The following is a 26964-nucleotide window of genomic DNA, read 5'->3' as shown; positions in this document are numbered from 1 at the left end:
GGTTATGGTCAGGAGGATAATTCCTGGGTCTCTGCCTCTGATATTCATGCCAAAAGATTGTTGCGTGCCTTTCATCGGGCTCACCCTGATCGCCCTGGTAGCGTTGTTAAGGGTTCGGTGACCCCTCCTCAAGGGGGGGGTACTGTTGTGAGTTCATTTTCCCCTCCGTCACTGAGGCCTGGTGAACTCCCTATTCTAGTGAAAGAAGGTAGTGAGCCTGATTATCAGGCACCTGGGACTAATGAAGACGATTGGCTGAGTGGAGTCACTGACTGGATTTAAGGCAGCCTACGCCCTTTCTGCCCTGCGGGTGATTTCTCTGTGGACTCTTGGACACCAGTCTGATTCCTGCTCTCTTAAAGCTATGTTTTCTGTTTTGCCTTTTTGCATTTAAGATTTGTTTTTGTTTTTCTTGCTTTTTGGATTCTGCCACTCCCTGCTGGAGTGTGCAGTGTTCCGTTAGCTCTGTCTTCTGAAGGTACCTGAGTGCTGATTTTGTTTTTGAAGCTTAGTTGCTTCAGGGCCATTTTTATATCAGCTTGTTGGCTTTTGTCTCTGATAGGGTTTTGGCAGATTGCAGACAGCAGCCTTCCTATCCGTTCCTATCTAGGTAGTTTTTGGGCCCCGTCTTTGCTCAGCCTGTCTTTCTGTCTGTGTAAGTGTTTTTCATCTTGCTTCACCGTCATTATATGTGGGGGGCTGCCTATTGCTTTGGGGTCTGCTCTGGGGCAGTTAGATTTCCCCTTTCCTTCTTTAGGCCTATGTATCTCTCCGGCTGTGATCGAGGGGTCTAGGTCATCGTAGGAACCCCCCACGGCTACTGCTAGTTGTGTTGATAGGTTCAGGGGTCTGCAATCTGATCGTAGCCAACTTCTCTGGTTTTCTGGACTTAGCTAGCATTTCTGTTTTTGCCTCCTACGGTGACTCAATCATAACACCCGCCCATCTCTCTAGTTACCTGAAGACTTCTCCCTTACACTTAGAAACAACACCTCAGCAATGATATTGCTGATCACACATACACAAGTCTCCATCTCAAAGCCACCCACTTTGAGATACATAACTATCCTTCAGAATTCTGCCACTCATCCATTCTCTTGGGACATCCACACAGCGCCCCCTAGTGGACACAGTGGTCATTACACCACAGCTCCTATTCTGCTTCAGGGAGTCACCAGTGATATCCACATTTTCCTCTTGTGAATGCTTGGAGCTATAGCAGTCAGCTATCTTCCTCTCTGGTGCTGCTGGAGGATGCTTGGTGTTTTCTCTCTTGTTTGTCTCCCTTCTTGTCTTTAGTATTCAGTGGGGATTGACCAGTGAACGTCCTCTCCCTTTCCTATTCAGGGCCTAGCTCTAGGGATACATGGGTGTTAGGTTTCTGCTCGGCGATTGGTGTGGAACCAATATAGGGATGGTAGGGGAGGCAGAGTGCTATTAGATCTAACTAGGGTCTCCACTCCCCCTTTCCCTAGCATTTGGGCTTCCTTCCCCTCTAACAGTATCACTAACCACGTTAAACAGTATGGATGACTAACTGAATCCAGAAAAAAGTTTTGAACAGTTTTTGTTTTAGTTTTATATACCACCGTAGTATAACACTACTCACGTGAAATTGAATGGATGACAATATAGTTAATGTTTTCACCCAAAAAAAGAATGTGTTCACATGCAGCAGCTGTATATTTAGCTATATTTTTAGCAACAGACTGCAATAGATGCGCCTTTTCTGGGCAGCTGGGGGCTGCTGCTTTTGGGCTTACAGTAGTGCTTCTTCCCCGGTGGCCATCTGTGAGCACAGAGGACAGTGTGAACTGTTCTCCGTGTGCACGTGTTCAGCACTTTTGCGGACCGTGCGCTCCCACGAACACTGACATGTCTCCATGTTTTTCACATGGACTGTGTGTTCATGAAAATGGGCTGACATGTGCGGAGACACATTAATTTTAATGTGTCTAAGTGTGTCAGTGTCTCCGGTACGTGAGGAAACTGTCACTACACGTACCGGAGCCACTGACGTGTGAAACCAACCTCATACAGACAACAAAGCATAGGATTAGCCCTTAGAAGGACTGATAGTATGAGGGTTCAGCATCAGCACTAGTATCACCACTACAGGACTCTGATTAGGCAAAATGTGCACATGCAGGCTGAGATAACTGCTTTCTCCCTCCAATCACAACAGTCCCTGAGCTGTGCAATGGCATCAATGAGTCGAGCGTGTTGGCGCCTCTCCTTTTATAACCTATGATGAACTAATGCAGCCAGCCAATCACAGTCATGACACTACCAAGATAACTACAGCATTACAGTGACTGGCAGGCAATTCCAAACCAAACATGCGGGGCGGGGATTCAAGCTTCAAATCTGAGCACCAGCCAATGCTCATCAAGTGACGAGGACATCCGAGCATCATGATAGCCAAGTGATATGCAAGTATCACTGAGCACGTTTGCTCATCCCTAGTAGATAACAATATACATGTTTGGTGAAGGCTCCTTTAAACTTCCAAATTATTTTTTTTTTGTTTTTTGTCAGCATTACTTTAATTAAGCTACTGCACATGGGAATTAAAAAAAATAAACATTTTTAACCAATAATAAATATTTCAAGTCTCACCATGAACTTGCTGATGTAGATATTTATATAGCCTTAGGGATATGGGAAGAAAATCTCTTGATTCTGACTCAAGTACCAACTATGCATATTGCAGTTCTAATTTACAGGTTAAAGCAAAACATAAAAGAATACTGTGTTGCCAAGATTTGCAAGTAAAACAGATTAGCACGTTTCCCATGACTCAGATGAAACTTGTCTGTTTTTAATATCGCTTTCTGTGTTTTCTCTGCAGTATATTGTTTGCAAGATCAATAAAGTGAATATTCAATTCTCACCGTTTAAACATTACACCTAATTAATTAAGTTGAAGGGTTAAGGGTCCTGGGGAAAAGAGATGCACAAGTTGCTTTTCAATAGTGGCCACTGCTGCTATTTTTCCAGCCATACAGAACATTGCCACAAAGGCGGCATACATAATTTAACAAAAACACTGCCCTCCATTGTATCTGTACCACAAAGGAATAAGTGAAAGCCTTGTGCTACAAAGACGCTTTTCATTTTTTCCCCCCAAAGATTAGTCTATTTTTAATTATAATGGTTACCAAGTGTTACAGGTGAGAAATGGCTTAAACGAACAGTACATCATGATGAGAGGATTGAACTTTTGGAAAACTGTCATCCTATGAGCCCATTTACAATAAGATTTATTCCCTAAACAAGAAACCATTGTGGCCCTATCGTCTGCAAAAAGGGGAATCAGGCTTTAAAAGAACGGTAGAGCTTAGTTGCTCGCTAAATGTCTTTGTACCACTGTCAAATGAAATATATTTTTCATTTATTTCCCACTTTTGTAATGAACTTTGAAAAAAAAAAATCTTTTTTTCCCTATTTATTTCATCAAAGCTGAAACTCAGGCTAAAGAAAATCACAGTTTAACGCGGAGCGCAGTGCTGTGTGGTAAGTGGTATCCATAGCAACCAATGGATTTTATGTTAAGTCTGGCCTTTAAAAACATTTCACGTCTACCGCTGTGAAAGAGATGGCCTTGATTTAAAAATGATACTACAAGTACATGGGATGAGCACGCTTTACACTTTTTGTTGCAAACAGAATTAAGAAAACTCTATCTTTCCTGTGGATTCTCAACAGTGGATCCACCACGATTGTCATAAATCCCTACTGGTTACTGGACAACATTAGTAGAACATAACAGTATTCCACACGTCCATGTATTTAAATAAGTTATTTTTTAAGATGAAGTAATACCTTTTGTGACTGAACACTTCAAATTAAATTATAGTAAAGAAGAGAATATGTTGTATTGTATCTAGGCAGGCAGAGATGCACTAGGAACAAGAATGTCATAAAAAATGGTAGAAAAAAGTAGCTATATATGTCAGGAACTTGCATGGACAACCATTCTCCAAAAACAGCTATAGACATAAACCTAAATTGAGTAAGAAGATTATTCGGGGCCCTATTTATTCCAGTAGGCAATTTATCATTTTAGAGCTCATTGAATACAGCCAATCCTTCACTTGGAAGAATCAAGCTACCATTAATTTTTAGCCAAAGGAGTATTTAAAGGGGCTGACCCACCATAGCATCCTATCACCTTTCCTCAAAATATGTCATGTATCTGATGGCTGTGGTATGACTGATGGGAACCCCAACAATCTAGGTAATCAGGCTCTGAAGTCCCCCATTTGAAAAGAGGGATGGTTATATATGGTATATGCTCCTCTGCTCCATTCTCTGTGTATATAAGTGTAGGGGGTGGACTGACCTATGGACCTGTCTGATGAAGAAGGAAAATGTAAAAGGTGATGTGTACAATGCTTTATTCTGACTTGAATGTACATGTGTGGGATTACAGCTAGATATAGGAAAAGATGGTGTAGTACTGGGTTTTGGCAACAAGATGGAGACATAGAGTAGTGGGAAAAGGACTTAACAGCAGCTTTAGGCTAGGGAAACCGCGTCATGGTGGGCGGAGTTACGGGGACTGAGAGGGAATTTCCCAGGAGGGGAGATAAAAGGAGGGAGAGTCCTGGGGGCAGGCCAGACACCCAGGAGGAGGCAGAAGAGAAAAGAGCTCAGGAGAAGACAGAGGGAGGATGAGCTCAGAAAAGAGAGAGGAGAGACGGAGACTCGGAGAGGGGGGTGGCCCTGAGAGGACAGCTGCAGGTCAAGGAGGAGCTGACCAGATAGGGCCTGGGGTACCGGATGGCTCGGCACCGAAAAAGCAGTAAGTGTCGCAGCTGGTAGACTTGGTCGGGGGAAACTCTGTAGCCGTGGGCCTAACGGCAGCCACGGTGGAAGAACCCAGGGTCTTTGCCAAACAGGAGCAGGAGGAGGTGACAGGTACCCAGGCCTAGGAGCAGGAGCTGTTGTGGTTGCGGTGGATGTCAAGAGGACACCCATGTTTGCTGTGCAAGAGGACACCCAGTAAAGGTTTGAACCTGATTAAATGGATTCCTGTGTCTGTCTCCAGTCTGTTCCACAGCCGAAAGGGACCACCCCCCAGTCGGCACACATACCTACATAAGGAACTCCAGAGTCCCTTTCTTAAGAGTGGTTGGAAGCGATCAGACACCTATTAATTAGTCTGTGAAATGATGGTTCACATTGTATGTAATACTGTGGTACTGCTTTTAAACAGCACTATTGAACAGGGTTTTTGCTATTTAGATTCTGGTGTAATCCATACTGAGCCTGTGAACGTCTGTCTGTAACTCCAGAAATATATTTGTAGATTTAAGATTACTCCAACACTGTATACAGCTGTACGGTTGTGATACCTTACCCATTTACTGCTTTTTATATAGTGGTGTAATCCATACTGAGCCAGTGAGAGTCTGTTTCTGACTCTGGAAATATATACTGAGATTTACAATGACCCCTACACTGTATGTAGCTGTATGCTTCTGATCCTTTACCCTTTTACTGCTTTTTATATTGTGTAATCCATACTGACCCTGAGAGCGTCTGTGTCAGCCTCCAGAAAAAAATAAGGAGATTTATAATGTTTAAACAATACTATATGTACCTTGTATCTGGTGAGACAGTAACCTTTTGATACTTTTTATATTATTGGCTAATGCATACTGGGACTGAGAGCGTCTGTGTCTGCCTCATGAAAAGTCTACGGAGATTTAGAATGTTTAAACTATACTATATATACCTTGTATCCTGTACCGTTTTTCAACTTTTTACATTATTGTCAAATCCATACTGAGCCTGTGAGCATATGTGTCTGCCTCCTGAAATACATACGGAAATTTTTTGTATTTTAAGTATACTATATATACCTTGTATCTGTTGATCCAGTACCCTTTGTGCCCGAAATTCATCCTCCACCCACCACTCAAAGTGCATCATTGACACCTGGAACATTGGCCCACGTGTGATTATTTCTTGCGGATATTCTTTTTATATTATGGTGTGATCCATACTGATCCTGTGAGAGGCTGTGTGTTACTCTTGAAATATATATGTAGATCGCCAAATGACCCCAACATAGTGTTGAGCATTCCGATACTGCAAATATCGTGTGTCGACCGATATTCGCGGTATCGGATTTCCGATACTGAGTTCCGATACTTTTTGCATATCGAATACCGGAATCGGAAGTTCCCATAATGCTATGAGCCAGTTTGATTTGATTCAGCCAATGAGGAATCCTAAGAAGTGTGGGCACATCCTGTTAGGCATGTAGGCATGTTAACTAATTTCATGGCTGTGATTGGCTGCAAGCAGACCACCCAGCTGCTCCTCCCCCAGACACACGCTGAACAGTGATCTATGGAAAGTGAAACTAGTGAGGGAGGAGGAAACTACAAGTTCTCATTTCAATGCCAGAACACACATCCCTGGACGTTTATCTTAGAAGCAAGAGATGATATCTTGGAAACCGTGCAGACTAGCCACAGAAGGTAAATTACTTATTGTCAGCATTCTGCAGCCTAGATATGCACTGAGATTATGTGAAAAGCCCGGACAACCTGCTCTGTTATGTATTTACGCCAAGTTGGATTGCCCGCCAGAGCTGGTGGGGTACTCGGTACCGGGCCCGTTGGTTTCAATGGGAGATGTCACAGTAGCTGTGACCCGGTCCGTGGCCCTGGGCGTCCACTGTAAAAGGGAAATGTTGAACATGTGGATGATGATTAAAGTTTATGAGTGAATGTCAGCCACCCCCCGTAATAAAGAATAAAATATAAAGTGGGGTCCCATGGCCATACAGGCCGTAGATGGAGTATTAAAATTATTTATTTTAAGTCAGATTTTCTCCTCATAAAGTTATAATTTTATTGTGGTTATCGAATTTTATTCAAGGTTTCTGAGAGGAATTCTTGGCGCCGTTTTTACGGGCCTTGATTGGTGGATTCAGATTTCAGGTGTATTTTCATTGGTTGATTTTGCTTTGACAGCTGTGGTGATAATATATAAATCCCTGTTTGGCAGTTTTTTCCTCACACAGCATTTCTCTGAAGAAAAAGAAGATTCCTGAGACGATATGGATGTGCTACTTCAGCAGCTTATGGCAAGAGCAAGTGAAGAGGGAGGCATCGAGTGGCTTAAGAATTGTTTATCTATGAGCCCAAGCACCACAGTTTTGGACGCTACCCCCAGTACCTCTTTTCCTCACTCTCAGCCACAGAATCCGGGTCCACCGTCAACTTCCACTTTTGAAGCGGCTCCCGGCGGAAGAATTAGAAAAACCTCCGTTGGCCTATTCTCCCTCTCCTTCTCCCAGAAGCCGGAGACCCACAGGACGCGAGATTAACAGGAAGCCGCACCGCCTTCCGGCGAGCAAATCCTGCAGCCCTGCCCGAGATCACGGGAGACATCATCACTGCAAGACGGCCTCGTCAGCTGGGGAGGCTGTCAAGTCACAAGGGAGCTGCGGTCGTAAAAGCACCGCGGCGGCCGCAAGCGGGTTTAACCCAGCGCCTGCTGCATCAGTGCCTCCACCTCAGCAAGAAATTACCTCTGAAGAGGAAGAAGATCCTTCACCATCCTGCTCCCATCAGCTGTGCTCACCCAACATGGAGGGCTTGAGCTCAGGCTGTACAACGGATCAAGTCACACCATCTACCACCACAGGACAGGGTGAGATGATTAATTTATTTGACGCTAATTACCAGGGCCAATTAAAACAGATGATTAAAAACATGCTGGCTGAGGCCCTAGGCGACGCTATTTCTCCTGTATCACAACATCAACCGTGTGTTATTTTGGCTGATGATTGTGCACAGTTGAATGCTGTGTCAAGCAAAAATACATTCAAAGAAGACCTTAGGCCTCTTTCACACTTCAGTTTTTTGCATCAGTTCAAATCCGCCAAAAAGTCAGACAAGCGGATCCGTTCTCAACTGATGTGAACGGATGGCACAGGATCCGTTTTCAGACGCATCCTGAAAATGAGGAAATTTAAAGGAACCGCTGGCCGGGAAGGGGAGAGAGAGAGAGAATTTTTTTTTTTGTCCGGCACCCAGAAAGAATTTCGGGTAAAATGAGTGTCTGGAGGATCCGCCAGAGAAAAAAACATTGCAAGCTCCGTTTTGAAATCTTTGAGGATGGTGACGGACAGCAACTTTTGGAGGATCCTCAAAAAAAACGGATGCAACGGACAGCAATCCGTCACAATCCGCCATTAATGGAAGTCAATGGAGAAAAAAAACGGATCCTCAAAAGAAAATTGAGGATCCGTTTTTTTCAAAACCTGGCGGATTGTGACTGATTGTAAAAAACTGAAGTGTGAAAGAGGCCTTACCTGTCAATTATCACCTTTGGGCTTTCAGTTAAGCTCATCTACCAAAGATTTAATTTGGGGATATAGTTACGTTGATTTATTTTCTCTTTTTCCTAAGAGGGATCACCCAAATAGATTTGAAAAAAACATAATAAAGTTGATTCCGAGGATAACAAATCCAGTTCCATTAAATCTTTCAATAACTGGATACAAGCATTTGTGATTTATTCTGCTGTATTGGGTGAGAAATACCCCAACTTATTGTCATGTCGGACGCTGTTCACACCACAGCGTCCGTCAGGCAGCCGTAGTTCCATCTCCGTCCACTATAGCCTCAGTGGCGCCGGCTTGATTTTACTCAGGTTATCTGGGGTTAATCTAGCTGGAAATCAGGTGGGATGTTTGGTCACGCCCACGGTCTTTAAATAGTCGTGCTGGCCTGTGAGCGTCGCCGATTATAGCTTGTGTTTTGTGCCAAGTGGTTCCGGTCTGGAGTGGAGGTGTTGGAGAGAGAAATTCATATCTGGTGTCGTATTATCCGTTGTTACCTTTTCGCCTTCCTATATTTGTGCTTTGTTTTGCCCTGTTCACATTATAGTATTGTCCTGTGTGGTTGCGGCGCGGTGTGGTTTGAGTTCTCCCTGTCTGTCATTACTGTGTGGGTTTTGGTGGTTTGACATCTCACTGGGTGGAGGGTGGAGGGTTCAGCTTAGGGCTGAGCAGGAGATAAGGAGAGGCTGGAGGCTCAGGCATTTGCACCTTTAGCAAAAACCCTGGGTTGAGGGTCAGACAGGGTTTTCCCTAGTTTGAGGGACTCCGCAGGGGCCCGGGTTTTGTCAGCCTCCTTCGACCTAAGCCTCGCATAACATTATAATTGGCCAAACATTTTTCCATGGATTCCATGACTTCCATAAACCGCCAGTTGGCGGCGCTGTCCGTACAGGTCACCGAGTTGAAGGGGGCAGTTCAGCAGCAGGGCCTGGTTGTAGCTAATGTACAAGCGGCTTCTGCTGGTGCAGGCGCAGAGCCTAAGATTCCGCTGCCTGAACGATTTTCTGGGGAACGCAGCAAATTTGTCATCTTTCGTGAGGCCTGTAAGTTATACTTTCGCATGCGCCCGGTCTCCTCAGGTAATGAGGCTCAGCGGGTGGGTCTGGTGTTATCATTACTGAGTGGGGACCCCCAAGCATGGGCGTTTTCCTTACCAGCCGACTCTGCTACGTTTCATTCGGTTGAGAATGTTTTTTCAGCACTCGGGCTCATTTATGATGACCCCGACAGATTGGCTTTAGCAGAATCTAAAATCCGCGCCCTCCGTCAGGGGGAACGTATGGCGGAAGACTATTGTTCAGAATTTCGCCGTTGGGCAGTAGACACACAGTGGAACGACCCAGCGCTGCGGAGTCAGTTTATTCATGGGGTCTCAGAAAGAGTTAAACAGGCCCTCCTGATGTATGAGACTCCTGCATCGTTAGAATCTGCCATGAGTTTGGTTATCCGTATTGATCGCCGTTTGCGTCAAGGGGCGCAGGAGACGCTGCCTCTGGGGGAAAGCAGGGGTACCAGTGTGGTTGCTGCAGAGGAGCCCACGGAACCTATGCAAATCGCTGGGGTATCACATGTGCAGCGTCGCGTCCCTGGGTTCAGGAAGCATGGAGCATGTTTTTACTGTGGTAAAAGAGATCATTATGTAAATACTTGTCCTGTGCTACCAAAGAAAGTCGCACCGGCGGAAAACTGGTAAGCTCAGAGGGTATGGAGGAGGCCCAACTGAGCGTATGCATATCCTCCATGATGGTATCTCAATGTATGCTCCCTGCCAGGGTTATTATTGCGGGCAGAGAGCTACCCATATCAGTGTTTGTGGATAGCGGTGCGTGCATTTGAGCTTCTGAAGAACCGTTTTGCTTCAGCCCCCATTCTGGTGCAACCGGACGTATCTAAACCTTTTACGGTGGAGGTCGATGCGTCTGAGGTGGGAGTGGGGGCAGTACTGTCACAGGGCTCGTCCTTGAGCAATTTGCGTCCATGCGCCTACTTCTCCAAGAAGCTGTCGCCGGCCGAACGGAATTATGACATCGGCAACAGGGAGTTGTTGGCCATCAAATTGGCTTTTGAGGAATGGCGACACTTCTTGGAGGGGGCGGCCCACCAGGTCACAGTCATCACCGACCATAAAAACCTGCTCTATCTGGAGTCGGCCAAGCGTCTGTCTCCCAGGCAGGCTCGCTGGGCATTGTTTTTTAGACGTTTTAACTTTCTGGTGACTTACCATCCTGGGGCGAAAAACACCAAGGCGGATGCCTTGTCCAGGTGTTTTCCGGGGGGAGAACCTCGGGAAGAGCCGGTACCCATCCTCCAGGAAGGTGTAGTGGTTTCGGCTCTCACGACTGAGGTAGAGGCGGAGATTGCCGAGGCCCAGGAGGAGGTACCACCAGGACTTCCCGCTAATAAGTCGTTCGTACCCCTTCATCTTCGTCTTAAAGTGTTGGGGGAACACCACGACTCGGTCCTGGCCGGTCATCCAGGGGTTAGGGGCACCTTGGAACTGGTATCGCGCCGCTTCTGGTGGCCAAAAATCCGGCAGGATGTGGTTTCCTACGTGACAGCTTGCATCACGTGCGCCAGGGCCAAGTCGCCCAGAACCCGTCCTGCTGGCACTCTACAGCCTCTGGGGATACCTAGTAGGCCATGGACAGAAATCTCCATGGACTTTATCACAGACTTGCCTGCCTCGGCGGGGAACACGGTCATCCTGGTGGTGGTTGATCGATTTTCGAAGATGGCGCATTTTGTGTCATTGCCTTCCTTGCCCAATGCGAAGACGTTGGCTCAGGTCTTTGTGCAGGAGGTGGTCAGACTGCACGGAGTTCCGTCGGACATAGTGTCTGATAGGGGTACCCAGTTTGTGGCGAAGTTTTGGAAAGCTTTTTGCTCACGATTGGGGATCAAGTTGTCTCATTCGTCGGCATTTCATCCGCAGTCAAATGGTCAAACTGAGCGCATGAACCAAAATCTGGAGCAGTATTTGCGATGTTTTGTGTCTGACAACCAAGAGGAGTGGTCGACGTTCCTTCCCTTGGCCGAGTTCGCATTAAATAATCACCGCCAAGAATCATCGGGAGAGTCTCCGTTCTTTTGTGTTTATGGGCACCATCCTCAATTTTGTACCTTGCATCAGGGGGGCTCTGGGGGCGTCCCAGAGGAGGACCGGTTAGGAGTTCAACTATCATCGGTCTGGAGGAGTGTGAAACAGCGATTGCTGAGCATGAGTGCAAGATACAAACGTGTGGCTGACTCTAGACGCGTGCCAGGTCCGGACCTGTGTGTGGGTGATTGGGTGTGGTTAGCTACTAAAAACATAAAACTCAAAATTCCATCATTGAAATTGGGTCCAAGGTTTATTGGCCCTTTTAAGATTGCTGCCATCATAAACCCGGTTGCTTATCGGTTGGAGCTTCCTGCGGTATACAAGATACACAACGTGTTTCACAGGTCTTTATTGAAAAAGGTGGTAGTCTCTGTGGACACGACGCCGATGCCACCTCCAGTCATGGTGGATGGCAATTTAGAGTTTGAAGTCTCCAAGGTGGTGGACTCTCGAGTACTGCGCCGTACTCTTCAGTATTTGGTGCACTGGCGGGGGTATGGTCCGGAGGAGAGGTCTTGGGTACCAGCCTCGGACATACATGCGGATCGGCTGGTCAGTTCCTTTCACCGCCGTCATCCGGACAAGCCGGGTCCTATGAGTCTTGAGGGCCCTGGGGTCCCTCGTAGAAGACGGGGTACTGTCATGTCGGACGCTGTTCACACCACAGCGTCCGGCAGGCAGCCGTAGTTCCATCTCCGTCCACTATAGCCTCAGTGGCGCCGGCTTGATTTTACTCAGGTTATCTGGCGTTAATCTAGCTGGAAATCAGGTGGGATGTTTGGTCACGCCCACGGTCTTTAAATAGTCGTGCTGGCCTGTGGGCGTCACCGATTATAGCTTGTGTTTTGTGCCAAGTGGTTCCGGTCTGGAGTGGAGGTGTTGGAGAGAGAAATTCATATCTGGTGTCGTATTATCCGTTGTTACCTTTTCGCCTTCCTATATTTGTGCTTTGTTTTGCCCTGTTCACATTATAGTATTGTCCTGTGTGGTTGCGGCGCGGTGTGGTTTGAGTTCTCCCTGTCTGTCATTACTGTGTGGGTTTTGGTGGTTTGACATCTCACTGGGTGGAGGGTGGAGGGTTCAGCTTAGGGCTGAGCAGGAGATAAGGAGAGGCTGGAGGCTCAGGCATTTGCACCTTTAGCAAAAACCCTGGGTTGAGGGTCAGACAGGGTTTTCCCTAGTTTGAGGGACTCCGCAGGGGCCCGGGTTTTGTCAGCCTCCTTCGACCTAAGCCTCGCATAACACTTATGCAGCAAACTTTTTCAACATGTGGACATTATCTTGGAAGCTTATAGGAATTTTGGTGGTTTAGCTTGGCTTCATTACGATAAAGTTTTTCGTCAAAAATTGGCTGTTCACCCTGAAGTAAAATGGGGGGATAAAGACGTTGGTTTATGGTTGAATTTAATGTTACCTCAAAGACAGGGTTTTTCTAGACAATTCTCTAAGCCTACGCCCAAAAAAGGCGTATGCTTCGCTTTTAATGATTCCTTTTGCAAATGGAACCAAAACTGTAAATATAGGCACGAATGCTCATTTTGTGGTTACTCCCACCCTGCAGCAAAGTGCTTCAAGAATCAATCTGCTCAGCAACCAGCAGTTAAAGATAAAAGCTCCGACGCCGGTGAACCTGGCAAACATGTTGTACTGGCTAAACATTTACCCAAATGGAGAGCAGTGAGTTACTATTTAAAGGTTTTTTGCTATGGATTTTACGTTCCTTCCTTTAATGGTCAAGGTTGCTTAATAGTCAAAAATTTATCTTCATTACGATTTAATATTGAGGTAGCAAAAGACAAAATTTTATCAGAACTGGAATTGGGCAGATTTGCCGGCCCATTTTCAACGCCTCCTGCTTTGAGCTCATTTTCTGCTCCACCAGTTGAGAGTTCTCCTTCTGTTCTCCCTCTGGTGGTGACAGGAGGTAGTGAGGTTGGTTTAAGTGGTAGTGATCTGCCACCTGATGAGGAGGATAACGATTGGATCTCTGGAGTATCAGACTGGATATAAGACAGCCAACGCCCTATCCTGGTGCTGGTGATTCAGTCTGCTTCTCAGGTCTTGGACTTCAGCTCTCTTCCAGTCTTCTCAAGTTAAGTTTGCTTTTTGCTAATGTTCACACTTGTGCTTGTTGGTCAATTCAGTTTCTTGTGTGGTTAGCTTGCCCCTGCTGGGGCTATGCTGAACTTCCACTCCTATTTATCTGTATTTGCCAATTTGCCTTTTTGTCCCTTATTAGATTGGCCTCTTTTTGCTCTGTTTCAGAATATTTCAGAGTGCTGATATAGTGGGAGAAGTCTAGTGACTTCAGGGTTAATTTTGCTATCAGACCTGTTGGACATTATTTTGGTAGGGTTTTTTGGCAGATTGCAGACAGTGGCTTTCCTTTCCTGTCCTTTCTAGTTAGTCGGGCCCCATCGTTTGCTCAGCCTATTTTCCTGCCTGTGTTTGTGTTTTCATCTTGCTTCACCGTCAATACATGTGTGGGGGCTGTCTATTCCTTTGTGGCCTGCTCTGGGGCAGTTAGTTTTCCCTTTTCTTGCTTTAGGTTTATGTAGTCCTCCGGCGGTGACGAGGCGTCAAGGAACATCGTAGGAACGCTCCACTGCTACTGATAGTTGTGTGGTTAAGATCAGGGATCTGCAATCTGCATAGTTACCAACCTCTCTGGTTTTCTGGACTTAGCTTTTGGATGTTCCTCCTCGGTGATCCATTCATAACAGAATCACCAGTCATACCGCAGATTCTAGGGTACTCAAAAGCAGGGAAAAATTGTTTAAAAGAAAAAAAAAGTGTCAGAATTTTTTTTTATATATAGATTTTTTCCTCTTTTTTTTCTGGGGCCGTAGGAGGATTTTTTTTTTTTTTCCTAATGGAGATTAAGCAATTGTCTGATCGTGTGGAGCAACTTGCTGCTGAAGTGCAGGGAATTTCCACCTACCTCATTCAGTCACATGCTGCTGAACCTAAGATTGCTACTCCTGATGTGTTTTCTGGGGATCGGTCTAAATTTCTGAATTTTAAGAATAATTGTAAATTATTTCTTGCTTTGAAGCCTAATTCATCGGGGAGCTCTGTGCAGCAGGTTAAAATTGTCATCTCCTTGCTGCGCGGCGATCCCCAGGATTGGGCTTTTTCTCTGACACCTGAAAATCCTATTTTGACTAATGTGGATGCATTTTTTCAAGCCTTGGGGTTGTTTTATGATGAACCTAATGCCGTTGATCAAGCTGAGAGAAACCTGTTGGCATTAGACCAGGGTCAGGATCCTGCAGAGTTGTACTGTCAAAAATTCCAAAAGTGGGCGGTCCTTACTACATGGAATGATAGTGCATTGGCAGCACTCTTTCGGAAAGGTTTGTCAGAGACCGTAAAAGATGTTATGGTGGGATTTCCTGTTCCTTCTGGTCTGGATGGCTCTATGTCATTAGCCATTCAAGTTGATCAGCATTTACGTGAACGTAAAACTACACAGGAGGTGCTGCCACCTTTTGAACAAATGTCTGAACCTATGCAATGTGATGGGGTTTTGTCTAGGGCGCAACGTCGGGAGTTTAGAAGGCGTAATAAGCTGTGTTTTTTCTGTGGAGACGCCTCTCATACTATTTCTGTCTGCCATAAATGAGATAAACGTTTTGCACACACATTTGCTGTGGGCAGTATACAACCTAAGTTCCTTTTGGGAATTACTCTAATCTGCTCCTTGTCCACATTTTCCACTAAGGCTTTTGTGGATTCAGGAGCAGCTCTGAATCTGATGGATTTGGACTTTGCTAAACATTGTGGTTTGTCCATGACGCCTCTGCAGACGCCTATTCCTTTGAGGGGTATTGATGTCACTCCTTTGGCGGAGAATAAACCTCAGTTTTGGACCCAGGTGATAATGCGAGTTGCCCCAGACCACCAAGAAAATTGTACATTTTGGTGCTGCATAATTTGCACAATACTATTGTTCTGGGGTTCCCCTGGTTGCAAACTCATAACCCGGTTTTTGATTGGAAATCTGTGTCTGTGGTGAGTTGGGGTTGTCAGTGTGTTCTTAGGGACGCTCCTGTTTTCTCCACCTCTCCTCAGTCTCATGATATTCCTGATTATCTGGCTGATTTCTCTGATGTATTTAGTGAGAGTAAGTCTGCGTCTTTGCCTCCTCATAGGAGTTATGACTGTGCAATTGAGTTGATGCCTGGGTGTAAATTTCCCAAGAGTCGGCTTTTCAACTTATCTGTACCCGAACAAGATGCTATGCGATCCTATATTAAGGAGTCGTTGGAGAAGGGTCATATTAGACCATCCTCGTCACCTTTAGGTGCTGTTTTTTTTGTGGCCAAGAAAGATGGTTCATTAAGACCGTGTATTGATTATCGTTCCCTTAATAAGATGACGGTTAAATATCATACCCGTTACCTGTGATGTCTGATTTATTCTCCAGAGTTAAGAGTGCCTGCTGGTTTACTAAGCTTGACCTCAGGGGGGCGTATAATCTTATTCGCATCAAGCACGGGGATGAATGGAAGACGGCGTTTAATACTCCGGAGGGACATTTTGAGTACCTGGTGATGCCTTTTGGGCTCTCTAATGCCCCTTCTGTCTTCCAGTCCATTATGAATGATATTTTCGGAGACTTTGTGGATAAGTTTTTGATCATCTATCTGGATGATATTTTGATCTTTTGTAGTGATTGGGATTCCCATGTGGAACATGTCCGGACTGTGTTCTGGATTTTGAGGGAGAATTCCCTGTTTGTTAAGGGATCGAAGTGCCTCTTTGGTGTACAGAGGATTTCATTTTTGGGATTTATCTTGTCTCCATCGACTATTGAAATGGACCCGGCCAAGGTACAGGCCATTTATGATTGGGTTCAGCCTAGTTCTTTGAAGGCTCTCCAGAAGTTTTGGGGTTTTTCTAATTTCTATCGTAAATTTCTAGGTAATTTTTCCAGTATTGTCAAACCACTGACTGATCTGACCAAGAAGGGAGCTGATGTGCTGAATTGGTCTCCTGAGGCTGTCTCAGCATTTCAGGAGCTTAAGCGGAGATTTACTTCAGCTCTAGTTTTACGGCTACCTGATGTCCCACTTCCATTTCAAGTGGAGGTAGATGCTTCTGAGATTGGTGCAGGAGCTGTTTTGTCCCAAAAAGACCCTGTGACTTCTAAGATGAATCCCTGTGCCTTCTTTTCTCGAAAGTTTTCCCCATCTGAACGCAACTATGACGTGGTGAATCGTGAATTGTTGGCTATGAAATGGGCATTTGAGGAGTGGAGACATTGGTTGGAGGGAGCTAGACATCAATTTGTGGTCCTCACCGATCACAAGAATCTGATTTATCTGGAGTGGCCAAACGCTTGAATCCTAGACAGGCTAGGTGGGCCTTGTTTTTCACGCATTTTAATTTTGTGGTCTCTGTTCTTCCGGGCACTAAGAATGTTAAGGCATATGCCCTTTCTAGGAGTTTCTTTGCTGATTCTCTTAATGTGACCGAGCCTACTACTATCCTAGGTGAGGGCGTAGTTCTTTCTGCCATTTCACCCGATTTGAGACACGCCCTGGAGGAATTTCAGGAGGATAAACCTGAGCGTTGCCCTATGGGAAGATTGTATGTTCCTGACCAGTGGAGAAAGAGAGTGATGTCTGAAGTCCATTGCTCTGCATTGGCTGGTCATCCGGGTATTTTTTGTACCAGAGATATGGTGAGTCGGTCGTTTTGGTGGCCTGCCTTATCTCGTGATGTCAGGAATTTTGTACAGTCCTGTGGGACTTGTTCTCAGTCTTAACCCTGTTCTCGTTCTAGTGGGTTGCTGATGCCCCTGCCGGTGCCCAAGAGGCCATGGACCCATATCTCAATGGATTTTATTTCTGATCTTCCTGTCTCTCAGAGAATGACTGTTATCTGGGTGATTTGTGATAGATTTTCGAAGATGGTCCATCTTGTACCACTCTCAAAGTTGCCATCTTCCGCTGAGTTGGTACCCTTGTTTTTAGAACAGGTGGTTCGGTTATACGGGACTCCTGAGAACATTGTGTCCGATAGAGGGGTCCAGTTTGCTTCCAGATTCTGGAAAGCCTTTTGTTCCAATCTGGAACTTCAGTTATCCTTCTCCTCCGCATTTCATCCCCAGACCAATGGGCAAACTGAGAGAATAAACCAGACCCTGGAGTCTTATTTAAGATGTTTTATATCTGCTGATCAAGATGATTGGGTCTCATTTTTGCCTTTGGCCGAATTTGCGCTGAACAATAGAGCTAGTTCTGCCATTTTGATGTCACCCTTTTTCTGTAATTTTGGGTTCCATCCTCGATTTTCTTCAGGGCAAGTGGAATCTTCTTCCTGCCCAGGTGTGGACACTGTGGTTGTGAGAATGCAGCAGATATGGGACCAAGTGGTGGATAAGTTGTCACTCTCTCAGGAAAAGGCCCAGCGTTTTTCCAACTGGCATAGGACTATTGGTCCCCGGTTTAAAGTGGGTGATATGGTTTGGTTGTCATCTAAGAATATTCCTATGAAGGTTGCATCTCCAAAATTTAAGCCAAGATTTATTGGACCATATAAGATTTTGGAGATTCTTAATCCTGTTTCTTTTCGATTGGCTCTTCCAGTTACGTTCAAAATCCATAACGTATTTCACAAGTCACGGTTGAAGAGGTTTGTTAAGCCAGTAGTTCCTGTGGCGGCATCTCCTGACCCTGTATTGGTTAAAGGCAAAGTGGAATATGAGGCAGAGAAAATATTGGATTCTCGTTTGGTTAGATGGAGACTCCAGTATTTGGTCAAATGGAAGGGTTATAGCCAGGAGGATAATTCTTGGGTCTCTGCCTCTGATATTCATGCCAATAAATTGGTTCATGCTTTTCACCGGGCCCATCCTGATCGGCCTGGTGGCATGGATGAGGGTTCGGTGACCCCTCCTCAAGGGGGGGTACTGTTATGAACTCATTTTCTGCTCCACCAGTTGAGAGTTCTCCTTCCGCTCTCCCTCTGGTGGTGACAGGAGGTAGTGAGGTTGGTTTAAGTGGTAGTGATCTGCCACCTGATGAGGAGGATAACGATTGGATCTCTGGAGTATCAGACTGGATATAAGACAGCCAACACCCTATCCTGATGCTGGTGATTCAGTCTGCTTCTCAGGTCTTGGACTTCAGATCTCTTCCAGTCTTCTCAAGTTAAGTTTGTTTTTTGCTAATGTTCACACTTGCGCTTGTTGGCCAATTCAGTTTCTTGTGTGGTCAGCCTGCCCCTGATGGGGCTATGCTGAACTTCCACTCCTATTTATCTGTATTTGCCAATTTGCCTTTTTTGTCCCTTATTAGATTGGCCTCTTTTTGCTCTGTTTCAGAATATTTCAGAGTGCTGATATAGTGGAAGAAGTCTAGTGACTTCAGGGTTAATTTTGCTATCAGATGTGTTGGACATTATTTTGGTAGGGTTTTTTGGCAGACTGCAGACAGTGGCTTTCCTTTCCTGTCCTTTCTAGTTAGTCGTTTGCTCAGCCTATTTTCCTGCCTTTGTTTGTGTTTTCATCTTGTTTCACCGTCAATACATGTGGGGGGCTGTCTTTCCTTTGGGGTCTGCTCTGGGTGCAGTTAGTTCTCCTCTTTTCCTGCTTTAGGCTTATGTAGCTCTCCGGTTGTGACGAAGGCATCTAGGACCATCGTAGGAACGCTCCACGACTGCTGCTAGTTGTGTGGTTAAGATCAGGGATCTGCAATCTGCATAGTTACCAACCTCTCTGGTTTTCTGAGACTTAGCTTGTTGTTTTTTTCCTCCTCAGTGACCCATTCATAACACTGTCTGCACTCATGCCCTCACTCACCATACTGTGTCTGCACCCATCCCCCATACTGTTTCCTCATTCATGCCCCCCATTCCTCCATACTGTTTCCTCATCCATGCCCCCATACTGTTTCCTCATACATGCTCTGCATCTCCCCCTTTGCTCCTCATTTTGTGTCTTCAAATCCCTCCATACATTAAATCCTCCATTCCCTGTCCAAATCTCACACCATACATTAAATCCCTATCCCCACTCTATATCTCACCCCATACATTAAATCCCCCATGCTCACTCCAAATCTCCCCACACGCATTAAATGCCCCCATCCCCACTTCCCACACACATTAAATGCCCGCATCCCAACTGCAAATCACCCCAGACACATTACATGTCCACATCCCCACTCCAAATCTCCCCACACGCATTAAATGCTCACATCTCCACTCCAAATCACCCCAGACACATTACATGTCCGCATCCCCACTCCAAATCTCCCCACATGCATTAAGTGCCCGCATCCCCACTCCAAATCACCCCACACACATTACATGTCAGCATCCCCACTCCAAATCTTCCCACATGCATTAAATGCCCGCATCCGTACTCCAAATCACCCAATACACATTGCATGTCCGCATCCACACTCCAAATCACCCCACACACATTACATGCCCCCAACTCCACTCCAAATCGGTCAGAGTTTCAATTGCACTCGCATCTTCCGATGCGACTGCAATTGATCCCTGGGAGCCGGCGTGCTGCAGCTTCTCTGTGTCGGCTGTCAGCTTGACAGCTGGTACAGAGAACGACTGACTCACAGTCCGGGGGATGGCAGACACTGTGCACCGCCACATTAGGTGGCTCGACTGTGCCCCCCTGACGGCTGCGCTCGAGGTAAATGCCGGCTGCTCCTCCCCCCTAGATATACCTCGGCAAGGATGATAGTAATGTGGTTTTATTTTGTACACTTTTCAAAAGTAATCTAACTTCTTCAGGAAGAAAACACAGGAATAAGAAACAATTTTATAATCTGACTTAAATAAAGTGAAAATTCAAATGAAGACTCCAAAGGTGTGTGTCCAACAGGGATACAACTCATCAGTTGTCAATGCAAAGTTCATCAAAAAGGAAAAAACAGAAAGCAAGAAAATGGATAAAAAGTGGTACAAAGAAGAAAAAAATACTAAGAAAACATCTAGTTAATGAATGAAACTGCTGCAGATTTTTTTCACATTTAGTTTAATTTCATTTTGACCTTTCACTTCTAGCTGAGAGGCCATAACTTCTTCAAAACATTACACTTGTTTTGTCTCCCTAATTAAATGGATCATTATTGGACAGCTTATGAAAAAGTGCTTATCAAAGCTCCATTCTTTGGCTCTCTCTAGATCCTTGTGGCACTGCACCGCATATAACAAATGGTTTATAAAGTCTTTTTAGGGTAACAGGTGTTTCAATTTACTCATTTCCCTGCCCTATCACCTTTTGGGTGCAGCTTTATATACTTTCCTCCCAGTTGGTATTTCCAGCTGGTGATAGTCTCATTTGGATGTCCAGCCATACTGCTGTAGTTTAAGCCAGTCAGTGAACGGTTTATCTTTCTCCTGTTTATGTTCTTTACCCTGCACCTGTCTTCTGTTTCTTTTTAGGAAGTAGGTCTTATTCTCTAACAGTCATTGCAAAGAAAGGGAGACAGAAAGTGCAATAGGGTCTTATTCATGTTACAAGGAGAGAATATAACACAAAATTTGCTCACCTGGTTAGGATGAGAAAAAGCATAAAGACTGGCGGCTGTGTTGTGAATTCTCTTTCTGGGCTCCCTCTGGGTAGTGGAGCTGGTCAGATTGACAGAGGTGTTGTGAGTTCTCTTTCTGGGCTCCCTCTGGTGGTTACTGGAGGTAGTAGAGCTGGTCGGACTGACAGAGGCTTGCCACCTGATAATGATAATGATGAATGGAGATCTGGGGTTTCTAACTGGAGTATTTAAGACAGCTGACTTCCTTCAATCCCTGCTGGTGATTTTCTTCCTGTGCCTTCTGAGGTCTAATGTCTCCTGCTCTATTCCTGCATGGTTCAGCTAAGTGGTTCATTTGCTAATCTTTTTGCATTTGATCTGGTTTTGTCTATCTCTGCTTTGTGCGGGTCAGCTTGCTCCTGCTGGGGCTGTGCAGGATCACCGCCCATATGTTACTGCCAGTTGTGTGGATAGGATCAGGGGGTCTGCAATCCGCTTAGTTACCAACCTCTATGTTTTTCTGGTGGCTTAGCCTGGTCCTGCCATCCTCCTCTGTGACCTATTCATAACACGGCTGCTGCAGATCCACAGGTCTTCAACAACCAGAACAAATCATGCATTCAAGGGAATTTGTAGTTATATTCCACGCTGCTGCATGAATGGATTCCAGGAGAGAGATGTCAAAGATTCACAGTGGTTTATTCAACGTGAAACGCGTTGAATAAATCACTGGGAATCTTTGACATTTCTCTCCTGGAATCCATTCTTGCGGCATCGTGGAATATAACTACAAATTCCCTTGAATGTATTATTCTCTTACAGGTCATAATTAATCCTTTACTAAGAATTTTGTGGTTCGTTTCACTCACTCTAAGATCTTTCTATTCCATCACACTTTCCATTCTAAAGGTAATTTGCACTCTGTTCTGCCCCCCCCCCCATTCTTTAGGAGGAACTTCAAGGGCTTGATGTCCTTTCGGGCAGCATAAGTCCAAGTTGCCATAGTCTAGTCTGTCTCTGCTCCCACAGGAACCGCTAGGGACATGATCTATAGTATGTACATGAACCAGAAGGGTCAGTGGCAGTTTTAAGTTTGTTACCTATTTTCCACAGTGGGTGGCTACACCAACAAGAGCTATTTAAGACCTAATCTACTTTGTTAACACTGTTGATTGGCCATGGGTATAAACTAGAAAACATACAGTAATCTGAAAATTAAAGTGGTTAGCAACCTTTGTGGCCATATTTTTTTACTTGTATGCATGGATTTTGGAGCCAAAAATCATTTTTGCACTTGGGCTTTGTTACAAATTTTGCACTATTTGGATTTTACAAACATTTGCATGCACGATAAACTTTAATGTAGTTTGTAGTCATAAATCAGCTGCCAGGAGCTAAGAAAAAAGCAGAGAAAAAAGATACAAACTCTCCTGGTAGACTGTCAAGAAGAGCTCTCTGACAGATTCTTTGGTAAAGAGGTCGATCACTTTCTCTTGTTGGTGTAGCTTTCCACACAAAGTGACCAATACTTCCATCTTCAAAATGGCTGCTGGTGGAGATGCAAATTTGAATGGCAGGTAGCATCCAGCACTAAATAAAAACCACCTTAGGCGGATGGGAAGAGTGCTCAGTCAAAAAGTGCTGTATCCTACTTGCCGTGACGACTCCTGGAGTGGACCCTCTGGGTCGTAGCATCAACCTAACTAGGGCGAGATGACCTAGTGAGGACCACCCCCTATACAGGGAGTATCAGGGGCAAGCCCAAGGGGGTAAGGTGGCCAGCTCACAGGAGACATGAATGAGTGTGTCTGCAGGATGCAACTGGGAGGGTGCAGCAAACAGGAGTGTGCAAAGTGTGGACACAGGGACATGCAGGGTATAGGACAGTACAAGGCAAGTATACGGAAGTACGGAGGGTTCAGGACAATACAAGGCGTGTTCACTGGAGTGCATTAGATATTGGGTAGTGGAAGGCGAGTACACGGGAGCACGTGTGGCGCGCACAGACAAGCACGCCCGGGTGCGGGCAAAGCAGGGCACATGCAAGGTGGCACACCAGAGCACAAGGTTAGACAGAGCACGCGCTAGGAAGCACGCCTGAGAACAAGGCAAGGCAGAAGGAGTGCTAAGAAGCATGACAGGACACAAGGCAGGAGCTCAGCATGTGAAATGGAGTATGACAAAGCACAGAGCAGAGTGCGTGCTGGGAAGCACAGCGGAGCACAGAGCAGAGGCAGAGCGTGTGCTATGGAGCACGACAGAGCACAAGGCAAGGGACCCGAATTCAGAGGGCGACCGAGCAGGGATCAAGCAGGCCTAGCAGGGAAGCACAACAATAATCAGGCACCTCCCATAGGAAGAGGTAGCCTGATATAGGACAAGAGTACAGGGACTTCTGGGTCAGGTCCTCCAGGACCATAGAGATGGCATGGCTGGGGACAGAGCAGGAAAGAGTGCGCTAGTACACTTGCAATATTGTGCAGCCATGGGACTAAGTTTGAGAGGTGCACATGCGCACCCAACAGGACCCCCAGAGAGGCCGCGGCACCAGAAGTGGTGACGTCGGTCGTAGAGTCCCGGCCCCAGGTGAGCGCAGTGTGCATGTTTGATAAATATTAGGTTTACGGTCCTATCAAAGAAAGGTCACCTTGATGGGCCCTGATGAATTGGTTAATCTATGCGCTAAGTACCTTCATATAGCAGTAATGCTTTCTAAGTTTCATGTGTTTAATGTTTTCATACATCTTACCACTTACAGTGTGGTGCTGTATTCTTTGTTTTGATATTATGCAGCTATAGCAGCTACGAGCATTGCACCTGTTCACAATTGCTTTATTCTTTTTGGATTTGCTGGTCATCTTTTTTACTTTTTTTGTAGATAGATAGATGGATAGACAAATATAATTTGCATTTGTAAACAGTCATTTACAGATGTCATTATGTGCACTTATGATTATTTAAATGAAAAGCAAAACATAATTTACAGTGAGAGCACATTCACAAAACAAGGGATTAGGTACATACTACACCGTCCCGGTCAGCCAATATGTTTTATAAATGTACGTTCTTCTTTCTGATGGAAGTAATGAAAGCAAATTACACTCATGTTTAATTAATAGCTCAACTCAGTAGAATAATACATATAATATGCTATTTAAATAAAGCAAACTTAAATTACAATATATCTTTAGGAATGGGTGAACCCGAATTGTAAAGTTCGGGTTCCATACTGGACCATGCCCGTACCCTGGACATTGACTTCTCCCGGAAGTCCGCATTACTGTTCTGGTTTGGCGGTCCAAGCAAAGCTTGTTGAAAGGCAGCGCAGCCAATCAACAATCTTTTTCAGGGTGAGCACTTCAGGCTCCATCACAGCCATATCAAGTATTGGAATAGCTGTGATTGGCCGATGCAATATGTAAAAAAAAATTTAAAAAGGTGCATGGTTCCCTTTATATTTCATAACAAGAGCAGGTAAAACAGACAACTGCTCTGATGCTGCTCTTCAAGCTTACTCTGGTGCGTTAGCAAATGGGGTAATATTTTGGGGTTGATGTCAGCTGTGTAACATCCTCTGACATCAAGCGCAGTGGTTAGTAAAGGAGAGGTATCAGACACCCCCCTTGCCAGCCCCGTAGTCAAAAGTAATAAATACACGCACAGAAAAAAGCCCTTTTATTGTTCAAAATACTCCTTGATCCTCTTTTACCCTTTTATTACCTTTAAAAAATTAAATAATCCAAAGGGGTCAGCCGTAAATCCATTCCACGTCCCTCGACGATCCCTGACGATCATTCCTATTCAAAGAAGGTGAATAGTCACAAAAAAATTCAGAAATCATACATAATTTTATTGGATACATAAGAATACAATCCATATAATATAAAAAAACAAACAAAGAACATGATAAGATGAAAAAGTCCTATACAGGGAAATCACAGGAAAACCATCAGAGGGTGGGTATAATCAATAGATAGCATTAAACTTACACAATATGGCCATGTGGCCGGAGTAAAAATAGTAATAAAGTCCATAAAACCATATTTAGCTTTACATAGTAATTCCCAGTGGAACCAAATAAAAATGATCATGTACAAACATCATAGAAAAGGGAAATAATGTGGAAAAGTTCAATTACAAATTACAAGTACCAAGGTACTCTAACATACGTTTCGCCAGATGGCCAGATAGCTTTCTCACGGGGTATGGAAACCATTGTCTGCAATTACAGAGGATAGATGTTTCCTGTAGTTCTTGACTAGAGATGAGCAAATTTGATCGGGTTCCTTCTTATTCGGCAAGCTATAGTGCTTACCGAATAAGCTGTAGAGGGTACCTGGATACATGGATTGCTCTGGCTGTTCAGTTATTCGGCTCTGCAGCTGCATGTGTCGTGGCTGTGTCACAGTCACAACACATGCATGGAGAGCCTGTGTGTTGGGACTCAATCAAATTTGCGCATCTCTATTCTTTTCAAATAATTTTATTAATTTTTAGCAATTAAACCGGGGAGGGGAAGGAAGGTAGGAAGGGAGGATAGGGAATGGGAAGTAAAGAACCTTATACAAGTACAGGAAAATTTAAAACTAGAGATCCCACAAATAGGCATTAAATATCATATAGCGAATAACAACATAAAGAAAAAAAAAATCGCCAATCGTTATTATGGGGTAACATTCTTGGAAGGAGATACAACATCCCGCTACTACAACGGCCATATTTAGGCCTCAGAATATAGTACCTCTTAATAGGTCTATTTGATATGGAATTTGTTGTTCCAGGTCTCTCATTTTTTTGTATATTTGTGAATGTGATTGTTGTTAATCGCGAATCTGTGTTCTAAATCGCTATGTTGGCCTATCTTATCAAGTATGTCCAAAAACTTAGGAATCTCGACTTTCTTCCACCATTGTGCTAACTTGGTCTTAGTCACTAAGAGGATGTGTATGATAATGTATCTTACCGAATCATCAAATTGTTCCAAGTCTAATGAAAGAAGTGCTCTTTCAGGCATAATTGTGAAGTACATAGAAATCAGATTAATATGCTGTGTGACCTGAAACCAGAGGTTTTTGATTTTGGAACATCCCCAAAATATTTGGTAGAGGTTTCCTTGATGTCCACAGCCGCTCCAGCACAATGAAGATACAGTAGTTCTGTGTTAAAATGTGATAACCTTGTCGGGGTATAGTACCACCTATTTAATAGTTTAAAATAACCCTCATGAAGACCCATTGATATGTTAGAGTTGTAAGTGTTTTTGATGGCATCATTCCAATTCTCAAGAGGGATATCAGCACCTAGATTGGACTCCCATCTCTTCACATATATGTTTTTGTGGCTCGCTAGGTCCTTGACGACAGATCTATACAAATTACGCAAACTCCAGAGGTTTTTATTTTTAAGGTTGCACAATAGTGAAGTTAGAATTTCAAAATTTAAAGTCTTCCCTTTTTTGATTTTCAAGATTCTATCTTTCAACATGGTGTAAAAGACCAGCTCAGAAGACGGTAGATTATATTTAGCCCTGATCTCACTGAATTTCAAGAAATCCACTCCACTAAGAACATCCCCCTCTTTTTTTATTCCAGATTTCCCCCAAACCTCCGGTATCGGGAAATCATCCATCAGTGCCAATGAAGATAGGGGTATTTTTAAGATTTGCTCTGCTTTTTTGATATTTTTAGTTGGCATAATGATTTCCCTCCAGACTGAGATTATCGACCAAAATATAGGATGCGATGAGTTCGCACTGTGCTTTTGCAGAAGGAAGCAAAAGAAAAGCTTTTGCATGGAGCCTCTATTGCTAGTATCTCTCTCCAAGCCAAACCAAGCTGGATGTGTCATGTTTTCAGTAAACCAGTGCCAGCTCTGTTTAATAAGTGAGGCCTGATAATAAGCGTATATATTGGGCAGTCCTGCGCCACCATGTTTTTTATTTTTATAGAGTAAGTCTGCCGATATTCTTGCTTTCTTACCTTTCCAAATAA

General features: G+C 44.6%; 1 long non-coding RNA gene across 1 annotated transcript; it reads right to left on the bottom strand.

Annotated features, from left to right (window-relative positions):
- Nucleotides 1-21014: 21014 nt before the first annotated feature.
- LOC141089406 (uncharacterized) lies at nt 21015-24773 on the bottom strand. The gene is made up of 3 exons (XR_012232275.1): nt 24695-24773; nt 23999-24047; nt 21015-21173 (listed from the first exon to the last, which is right to left on the bottom strand). It is a non-coding gene; the product is annotated as an uncharacterized lncRNA (long non-coding RNA).
- Nucleotides 24774-26964: the final 2191 nt, after the last annotated feature.

The sequence above is a fragment of the Dendrobates tinctorius genome, unplaced genomic scaffold (assembly GCF_039654945.1).
Source record: "Dendrobates tinctorius isolate UK_male_01 unplaced genomic scaffold, ASM3965494v1 ptg000008l, whole genome shotgun sequence".
NCBI lineage: Eukaryota > Metazoa > Chordata > Amphibia > Anura > Dendrobatidae > Dendrobates > Dendrobates tinctorius.
Note: the sequence above shows the minus strand (reverse complement) of the source record. Positions and strands in the feature narration are given on the sequence as shown.